Source organism: Heterodontus francisci, chromosome 2 (assembly GCF_036365525.1).
Source record: "Heterodontus francisci isolate sHetFra1 chromosome 2, sHetFra1.hap1, whole genome shotgun sequence".
Taxonomy (NCBI): Eukaryota; Metazoa; Chordata; class Chondrichthyes; order Heterodontiformes; family Heterodontidae; genus Heterodontus; species Heterodontus francisci.
Genome location: NC_090372.1, coordinates 24,453,863 through 24,464,472, shown reverse-complemented (window position 1 = coordinate 24,464,472; position 10,610 = coordinate 24,453,863). Strand labels below are relative to the sequence as shown.

The window sequence follows — 10,610 nt, the reverse complement described above, 5'->3', positions numbered from 1 at the left end:
TGGTAGAAGGGTCAAGAACCAGAGGAGACATATTTAAGGTGATTGCCAAAAGAACCAAAGGTCACATGAGGGAAACCTTTTTTAATGCAACAATCTGGAATGCACTGACTGAATCTGCCTCCATCACCATTTCAATCATGGCTTTCAAAAGGGAAGTGAAGGGAAAAAACTTATAGGCCTATGGGGAAAGGTGGGGAAGTTGGATTAGCCAAGTTCTTGCAGAGAGCTAGCCTGGATTTGATGTGCTGAATGGCTTCCTTCTGTGCTGTAACCATTCTATGATAGTTTGCTCTTAAATTTCAATTAAGTAACTTTGAATTAATTCCATGTTTAGCCTTTAAATCCATTTTAAATTATCAGGGGTAGACTGTTTTCTGAAGGGCTGAATTTTTTTTTTTTACATTCCAGAGGCTTTTTTGATTACTTTTTTCAATTAATTTTCAGGATTTGGTCATCACTAGTTAGTTGCCCTGATACAACTGAGTGGGCCACATCAGGGGGCAGTTAAACATCAACCATATTGATGTGGGACTGGAGTCAAGTATATAGGCCAAATTGGGTAAGGGCAGCAAGTTTCTTTCCCTAATGGACATTATGAGCCAGTTGTGCTTTTACAATAATCTGACATCTTTAATGATCTCTTTTACTGTTGTCACTTTCTATTTACAAATTTCTTCAACTGCACTGGTATTCTTGAATTGCCAATTTTTTGTTAAGCATTTGTTAGTACAGGCCTCTGATTTACTAGTCCAGGAGCATAACCATATCCCTATCATCAAAATAGCTTAATTAAAATTATTTAATTCAATATTTATCCTTTAAATATACTTTCAATTATCAGGAAGAGATTGTATTATGAAGCAATCATGCCTTTTTTTGAACAAGACTGTTGCTCATCTACATGTCCAAAATGTTTAAATGCATTTTCTATCCCTGTTGAAAAGTGCTGTGATTTGTTTCTGGGCTAGAGGAGAGCTTAGCTATGGAGAGTTTGTAGTATTGTAAGTAATGTTGCGAAAGTAGACCACACCTCTGGTGAAATAATGCTGGTACAGTATCCTTGGATTTTTCCCAAACGTTTTTAGATCTATTCAAATGGCTTTTTTTTTTGGGTAATTTCTGACTGCAGTCTAGTACGCTTTTCTTCAGTGTTTAGATGTAAATTACTTGCTGGAAATTCTTCTGTCCCCTCCTTTTAAGCAGTGCTGTACAAAAGCCTGTGCCCACTGCTTTAAAGTGCCTATTTTTCTCCACTGTATGATTTCACAGCACAAGGTGTGATTTTAGTTGTGCTTTCATTATCGTAGTTACTGTCTTCTAGTTAAATGTGAGCAATTCTGTGCAATTCCAGTTGTTGTTGCTCTTTCATCAGTCTCGAGCATTGGAGGGGGAAGGGAAAAAATTGTTCCACTTAAGTAATAACGTCCAAGCTTCTATGTACTAGCTGTGGATTAAAAGATTATAGGGCAGAGTCTGAAACACAGAACATGGAAAGTCTTTTAATTTAACAGTGTAGAACCCATTGGTGCAGGTATTTGGAATATCACTTCTAACTTGTACTGATATGATTGGAACAATGCTTGAACTTGATACTAAGTTGAGAGAAATTTCAGAATTGGGAAAAAATTTAAGGAGACTTGTAACCTGGTATTTAAATCATTGAAAAGCAATGCTAATGTATAGTTAACAAGGAGGTTTTTAATTTTTAAGAGCACTTGTAATCGAATTCAGCCCCTCCCTAATTTTTGTTCCACTGAACTCTTCAACTGTTTTATCTGTTGAGAGGGCAGGTGACCAATTTGCTTTCAAGTGTCCAACATTGTCACACTGAAGGCTCAGGATGAGAGTGACCGAGGACCATGTCTTTCTTCACTCCTTATATGGAGGCTTCCCATGTCTTAACTCTTTCCAGGCATTACATGTTGACAGTGTACTTCTGGTAATGGTAAAGCTCAAATGCAAAATGAATTCCCCTCGACTAACCAAACAGGATTTTCGAAATTTTCCACACAACAGTGTTAAATATGTAGGATAGACACGCATCAAACTCGATTAATTTTGGCGTGAATTTTCTCCTGTTAATTTATGGTGAGTGCAAAATGGAATTTCCCAGTTATGGTTGTTGACCAGAGGAGTTTCACCCACTATAAAAGCAGTTAATTATTAATTTTTGTTGAATGAGTGTGTTCTAAAACACAAACTTAGCGAGGTAGATCAAATGTTCCATTCAACACTGTTTTTCCTGAGGCTGTGAAATTGCATGGATGGAATGCATCCAGTAAGAATAGAAAATGTAGATTGTGATGCCAGATTGATGCTGTGGAATTTTTTTTTTAACTCTGTCTTCAGTGGTCAGGAGAGAATGTTTTATGGAACATCACTGCTCATTCATCTCCGAGCTTTCAAGTTGGTGAAAGTTCAGAATGGAATAAATTGTATAAGACCTGTAATCAGGAATTCACTGCTCTCCTCGTGATTCAAAAATTAACAATAATTTAGATTTTTTCTCACAGCTATCAAACGTTCAGGGTTTTTATGAGCCTGATGGAATTTGTAGGCTCTGAATTAATGTGTTGAATCTGTGAACCGTGCTCACTTCCGATGCTCCCTAGTATGGGGTTACAGACCAAGCAGCTTGGGTCATGAAGACCAAAAAATGGAACTTTGGGGATCTGTAAAGTTACCAAATTTCTGTCCATCCATTTCTGATGTATATGTATGTTCTGTTGCTTTGGGCCAATTAAAGCATTTCCTGCTTTGATGGAAATGATTTGCCTTTGAGCAACTAACAGTCTTTGGATGTTAGGGCGAGTGTGAAGGTTTTGGAAGTACGTCAGCATTTCCAGGAGATGCCTTGAACCAAATGCTTCAGAGCACTGTAGATCTACCATATAGTGCGACAGTGAAAAAGATTGCATGCCGCAAAATGCTTTCAGAATTAAAGGTCTTCAGCATGACTTTGTCGGGAGTCTATTTATTGACTGTTTCTGCATCTTTCATGTGGGGTCCAGGTCGTCATCCTCAAAAATCTGTTTGCAAAATTGATCAATCCATAACCGGTACCACGAGATATGGGGCTGGATTTTGAACTCCGTGGCCTTCCAACATGGCGGTGCCGCCGTATAGCCCCTGCAATATTATGCATGGGGCCTGATTTAAATAGAGGGGGCAGAGCGGCCACCCCCGATGACATAGAGGGGGTGGCCTCCACGTCCCCGGCCATGGCGTCCAGCGCCACTGCGCAGGTGCTGGTTCCATTTTTACAGGGCTTTAAGCCCTTAGTTTAGTTTAGTTTAGAAATACAGCACTGAAGCAGAGCAGAGATTTAAATTTTTAAAGATGTATTATACCTAATTTTTAATAAATAATTGGAGATGGAAGCCCTTCCCCCAACCCGCTCAATGGTCATTTTCACTGCCCGATATTTACAAAACTTACCTTATTCCCTACCCGAACCTTCCCTCCTAACTTTCTAACATTTTCCCTTCAATCCCTTCTTGCTATCCCACATCGAATAAAAATTGTTTTCGTCGCTCCCCCACCACTCCCGCCCTGAAAATTTTATTCCTCCTCCCCCGCCCGCCCCCCCCCACCACCAGGTACTCGCCCCGGAGCTCTGTACGGAGTTCCGAAGGCGCGTGAGCTGCGTTTGGTGGCTGTAAAATCGGCGTGGGATGGCCTTCACCTGCAGGTAAGTTCATTGACATATTATTGTTTATTTAAGTATTTAGATTACGGCCCCGCCGAGATCTCCCTGCTGCCGGTAATGTGCGGCAGGCCCTTCTCAATGTTGGGGGTCGAGGCGGGCCTCTCCCTGCTGTATTTTACGGGCACCCCCACTGTGACCCATGGTGTCGAGGGGCTGGTAAAATTCAGCCCATGATAAGACAGCAGACAAATGCAAATTTTTTTCTTTTCCTTTCTCACATTCTGTTGCATTACCTTGATTTGAGCTCCTAAGGGTTCATTTTGTGTAAGCTTGTTGATGGGAAATGGCAACACTGTGTGTTTTTAAAACCTGCATTAACAATGTTGTAGTTCACGAAAACTAAATGCCCAAAGTAATTGTTTCTCAAAAGAACCAGCAGAAATTGGCATTTTGGAAGAAATCTAACTTTCTGCTTCTGCTGATCAGAATTTTAAAAGTGTTATAAAGTATCCAAACACATCAAAAAGCTGATGGTGACAAGCATGTTGCATGTTTGTCTGAGTTTTGATTTAACAGCTGCCTCTTTAAAACTTGGTGTTGTGAACCTGGATATTGACTAAATCTTTTATTTTAAAAATCTTTTTAGATACAGCACTGAAACAGGCCCTTTGGCCCACCGAGTCTGTGCCGAGCATCAACCACCCATTTATACTAACCCTCTATTAACCCCATATTCTCTACCACATCCCCACCATTCTCCTACCACCTACCTACACTAGGGGCAGTTTACAATGGCCAATTTACCTATCAACCTGCAAGTCTTTGGCTGTGGGAGGAAACCGGAGCACCCGGCGGAAACCCACGCGGTCACAGGGAGAACTAGCATACTCCGCACAGGCAGTACCCAGAACTGAACCCGGGTTGCTGGAGCTGTGAGGCTGCGGTGCTAACCACTGCGCCACTGTGCCGCCCAGGTTGTCCTAGGTTTATTCTGATACAATTTTGGGGTTTGTTATTAAGTTTTCCTGGTAATAGGCTGGAGAGTAGGTTGAACGCATGTTTTTCAATTATGTGACTGTATCACCATTTGGTTCTGTTTGTGTTTGACTGTGTATGAATTTGTGAGGTCTGATGTTCAGAATCATGGAAGCCCTGATAATTTTTCTAGGCTATAAAAATGATCTGTTCTGTTCAAGTAGGCAGTTGGAAAATCTCTTCAGAAGGACAGTTTCAAAATTTAGCAAAAAAAGCTAAAAAAAAAAGCTTGGGAAGAACAGGTGGTTTGATATTTCAGAAAGAAGAGTGAATGCTGTATTTAAAAATTATTTAATAAAGCTTAATATTTTGGTTTAAGGGAGCATTCTGCTGTAAATATCTAATTTATCACTTGATTGCATTGTATAATAAATTTGCTTCATATTTTCGACTTTGAGATCTGTTATAATGGCGTAGCAATTTTGAAGAATGAAATGAGCTCTCCTGGACACACAAGAGGGTTCACTACCTGAATGAAACTGTGCCTAGATCTCCAGGCAAGGAGAGATACTGTTGAAAGATATGGAGTGTTGGGACTCCCACTAGACAGCAATCTAAGATATGCGAACCAATTTAACCTAGGGTAAGGAGGTTTGCTGTAGCTGCTACTTGTAGCTACTCCTACCAGGAGATCTGCTGTCATGGTATGTCGCGCCATCCTCATTGTAGTTTGTCTGCAACCGCCCTGTGACATCCATCATCCAACTATGCCTAGGTCGGCCCCTCTTCCTGCTGCCCTCCACTTTGCCCTCGAGAAGAGATCTCTGTAGTTTTCTGCTCTGATCAAATGTCCGAAATACTGACGTTTTCTTTTCTGGATGTCATTTTTTTGGAGTTTTTATTTTGTTGATGCAATTTCGAGCACCTCTTCATTTGTCTTATGGTCTGTATAAGGAATTTTAAGCATAGGTCTTAGCATCCACATTTCAAAGGCCTCTATTTTCTTCCACAGATCTTTACTTATTGTCCAGGTTTCTGAGGCGTACGGGAAATTGGATAGAATGTAGCATCTTATGAGTTTATGATTACCCAAATATGTAGAGATGACCAACAGCTTAGAAGGAAAATGCTGACCCCTCAAAAACTGCTCTGAATGTAGGTCTGTGAAATATAGCTCTACTGAAATTTCAGTGGGATAATAGGCTTACCAGAACTTTCATTGTTGATATCAACTACTTAAGATTGAGAGATTTTCCTTCATTTGTGGAAAAAGTTCAACCTACAATAGACATGTACTGAAATTCAGTTGCAAAATCTAATTTATTAAATAATGTATACAGCTGTCAGTGACATGGAGATGTTCATTACCTGATGTCCCATTAAAGAGGCACTCTGCTTCTTTCCTCTGAACTGTTCTACATGCTGGTACACTTTTTTAAGAAAAAAAAATTCTTGGGATATGGGCATCACTGGCAAGGCCAGTGCTTATTACCCTGCCCTAGTTGCCCTTGAGAAGGTGGTGGTGGACTGCCGCCTTGAACCACTGCAGTCCATGTGGTGAAAGTGTACCCATAGTGAAGTTGGGTAGGGATTGCCAGGATTTTGACTCTGTACTGATGAAGGAACAGTGATAGATGGCTTTGGGAGGTGTTTTTGTACCCCCTGTTCATGCACTGTACTGTTGATTTCAAGTGATTGATAATGATGTGAGGCACAAAGACACAATTGGGGCAGTACAGTGGCGCAGTGGTTAGCACCGCAGCCTCACCGCTCCAGCAACCCGGGTTCAGTTCTGGGTACTGCCTGTGCGGAGTTTGCAAGTTCTCCCTGTGACCACGTGGATTTCTGCCAGGTCCTCCGGTTTCCCCTCACAGCCAAAGACTTGCAGGTTGATCGATAAATTGGCCATTATAAATTGCCCCTAGTGTAGGTAGGTGGTAGGGGAATAGTGGGGATGTGGTAGGGAATATGGGATTAATGTAGGATTAGTATAAATGGGTGGTTGATGGTCGGTACAGACTCGGTGGGCCGAAGGGCCTGTTTCAGTGCTGTATCTCTAAATAAAATAAATAAAACAAATAAATTCAAAGTCACTCACAAATTGACCTTGAGAGGGGGGACTTGCCATAAATTGCATGCTGTTCATCTGAGATCTCCCATCAATGTTGCTCAGCCAGTTGGGCGGGGCAGTGATGATTCAGCATCTCTCCAATTGAAAGGAAAGAGGATTAAAGCTCCAGTGTTCTGGAGATGATTAGAAGTCTTTGCAACTGATGGTCACTGTAGTTAAGTATAGCTGCTTTGTCAAAGCATGTGATTTAGATGACACTGAACTTTGTCATTGTGTACTTGAATATAAGGTAGAGCATTCTGTGAAGAATTGGGAGCTTTTTTTTATTAGAATTTGTAACACAGAGATGGGCCATTTGGCCCAACTGATCAGTGCCAACAGATTTATTAGTGCCTATCTTATTTATGACCCCTAGTTTTGGACTTCTCAAGTGGAAACACCTACTTCTACCCTATCAATTCCCTTCATAAACGTAAAGACCTCCTATTAGGTCACCACTCACCTTTTTCTCTCCCAGAGAAAAGAGTCTCTGCCTGTTCAGTCTTTCTGTATATTTATACCCTCTTTTTCTTAAAGGCCAAGTGTGTCCCTTTCTCCTTGGTTTTAAGTATCTGCATTTAGATAGAATGCAGGAGGCCCTCAAATATGGTTAGATTTGTATTCAGAGCTTTTGGCTTCTTTGGAAAACCTTTTGTACATCTAGAGCTGTCTGCTAGGATAATAAAAGTGAAACTACATTATAGAATTTCCTTAGATTGAAGGGTGGATGGAAGAATTTAGCTCAATCCCATCAATTACTAAATGCAGTTGGAAAATACTCCTTTTTGTTGAATTATGAGTCAAAGTAAATAACATTTCTGCTCATCCCACTCAAAGCTGAAGGCCATGGGTTCACACCCCATTCCAGATACTTGAGCACTCCACTGATACTCCTGTGCAGAATTGAGGGAGTGCTGCACTGCCTGAGGTGCTCTACATCTGGGCTGCTAAATGAGGAATGGGCATGGTATTAAATAGTCAATCCCTGGGAACATAGAAATGCTCAGTAGCATATAAGGAATTGCCATCACTAAGGGAGGGAGGGGTAGTAGAAATTGGGTCAATTAGGTTTGCAATGTTGATTTTCTTGTTCACTGCAGTAGTTTAAAGTCTCATCCAAAAGATTGCTCCTCCAACGGTGGTGCACTTCCTCAGTATTACAATGAAGTGTCAGTCTAGATCGTGTCCTAGATTGGGGCTTGATCCCATGCCCTTCTGACAGGCGAGAGTGCTACCACTGAGCTGAACGTGCTTTATTGTTGCAGTTTGGTTGTCAGACTGCCTTTCTTGTTTTCCTTTCCTCCTGAGCATCTTCAACATTCTTGATGAAGCCACCTCACTGAATCCTATTCTGCGACTTGATGTCACTGCCAGGATTCCACATCAGTTGCTTCTTAAGTCAGTGTTCACCAAAACAATGAGACTTACTTAAATTTTGAGGATGGGTTATATAAACTTGTACTCCCTTGAGTTTAGAAGGTTGAAGGATGATCTAATCGAGTTGTTTAAAATGGCAAGGGAATTCAATCGATAGAGGTAGAGAAACTATTTCCTCTGATGGGAGAAGTCCTAAACAAGAGGGCATAAACTTAAAATCAGACCTAGGCCATTCAGGAATGAAATCGGGAAGCACTTTTACACGCACAGCGTAGCGGAAATTGGAACACTCTCCGAGAACGCTGTGGATAATGGTAACTCAAATTTGCAAAACTAAAATTGATAGATTTTTGTCAGCTAAGGGTGCTGAGAGGTATGTATCGAAGGCAGGAAATGTAGGTCAGGTACAGATCATCTATAATCTGATTGAATGGCGAATTGGCTTGAGGGGCTAAATACGAACATGTGAATTCGGAGCAGGAGTCGGCCACTCGGCTCTTTGAGCCTGCTCTGCCATTCAATAAGTTCATGGCTGAACTGATAACTCCACATTTCCACCTATGCCTGAAAACCTTCCACGGGGCAATGCTGATGACAATTTTGAAAGCGAGAAGGATGGTCTCCTCAGACATCCAAAAGCTGAGTAGGCTGTTGATGCAACACTTCTCTATCCAGAGTTTTTTTTTCCTCAAAATATACTTTTATTTGTGAAATTTTGCAAAAGTATATTGCATAACAGTTCCAATTTGACATTACAAAGTGCAATACAGTTCAATTTCTTTCAAAACAGTACGTGACGCTCTGAGGTGCTTCACTACACTTAAAATTAAAGGTCATATATTTCATGTCAAACATTCTCTGGTACATACAACTTGAGGGGTTTTCCATGGGTTCCAGCCACTCCGTGTACTATGGCAGGAGGGCCATTAGACTGTGGCCTTTCTCCATTGAGCCTTTGCAGCGGCTGCCCCAGGCTATAGTGCGTCCCTCAACACGTAGTCCTGAACCCTGGATTGTCATCTGCAACACTCCAGTCATCAACTGCCCTTTACACTGGAAGATTAAATTTTGGGCGGGCCAAAGAGAGTGTTTCACTGAGATGATGGTCCTCTAGATGCAGTTGATGTTTGTCTCTGATGCAATGATTTCTTGTTTAGTCCAGTAGTTTAATATATCCTCCAAAAGATTGCTTCTCGAGCAAGGCTGCACTTCCTCGGTATTGCAATGAAGCGTTCTCCTAAATCAAGTTCTAGACTGGTGCTTGATCTGATAGAGGTGAGAATGCTACCGCGAGCTACAGCTGACACAGCTGAATGTTGCAGTTTGGTTGTCAGATTGCCCTTTTTTATTTCCCTTTTTCCTTTTTCACTGCTAGAATTCCACATTAATGTAAGTTAATTCAGTTGCTTTTCAGTTTGTCCTTTATAATGCTTGAGAACAGCCTGTACAGCACAGAGTTAGGTCTGATGCGGTGTCTCCCAGCTAGCTAAATTGCTGGACAGAACTCAGCTGTGTGTTTTGATGGTGTGGAACTGGAGGCACATATGGGCCCGACTGGGTAAGGTTTCCTTCACTGAACCAGTTATGTTCTTTTAACAATTTGAGCACTGGAGCAATTTGGCAGTTTCATGACCACTTTTGATACTGGCTTTTTATTTCCATGTTTTTTAAACCAGTGGGCTTTGAACTCATGCTCTCAATTATTAGTCTAGGACTCTGGATTACTAGTTCAGTAACATAACCGCTACAGTTTTCCCTATTGTTGGCAGATATGTATAGCTGGTATATACTAGAACCAGCATAAGCTTTCTGTTTTTCGTTTTCACAGAGTGAATGTAATACAGTGCTGTTATTGCAGGACAGCACAGGATGTTTGCTTTAACAGGCTGGCATACAGCAAATCTTTTAAGTGTGTCCAATGGCTATGCCTACACGCACACACTTTATAAACTCCTAAGTAACGAAGGCTCTATTATTAAAAGCCCTGCAAATATTTCCTTGTAATTCTATTGTCTTATTCATGGTTTATGGTTTCCCTACCTTAACTGATGTCATCGCAGCCTTGCTTTGGGGATTATATCTTGAATTTGGTCCACAATGCGATTGATAGAACTCATGAAAAGGGAGGGAAGACACAAGGTCTTGATTCAAGATTCTGAGAAGGATGAGTTATTGGCAAGGATTCCACCAACTGTCTGAATTAGCTTGTTTCTAAAACACTTAACTGGTGGGTACCTGCAGAAGCGAATCCTATCGTAATAATGCTGTCAACAGGAGTTTATCGCCTTAGTGTCTGACATTTGGATCAATCTAAATCCAACATCTACATACTGTAGATGGTGCATGTGTCAGCAATTAGCTACCTCCAGACTAAATGGGACTTCAACCCGTGCCACAACAAAAGAAGAAAGCAAAACATTTATATAACATCTTTAATAGCCTTGACATCCCAATGTACTGCATAGTCAATGAAGTACTTTTTAAGGTGTAGGGTTACAA

At 41.1% G+C, this 10,610-nt stretch overlaps 1 protein-coding gene across 9 annotated transcripts in view; it reads left to right on the top strand.

Moving 5' to 3' along the window:
- The window catches only part of LOC137383106 (solute carrier family 12 member 7-like), a 238,156-nt gene that overhangs the window by 133,702 nt on the left and 93,844 nt on the right, over positions 1-10,610 (top strand). Inside the window, exon 1 of one of the 9 annotated variants that reach the window (XM_068055657.1) lies at positions 463-559. The exons of the other annotated variants lie outside the window; for them this stretch is intronic. The gene's annotated coding sequence lies outside the window, so the exon portion shown is untranslated. Of the gene's footprint in view, positions 1-462; positions 560-10,610 lie in introns of those variants that run through there. 9 annotated transcript variants of the gene reach the window in all.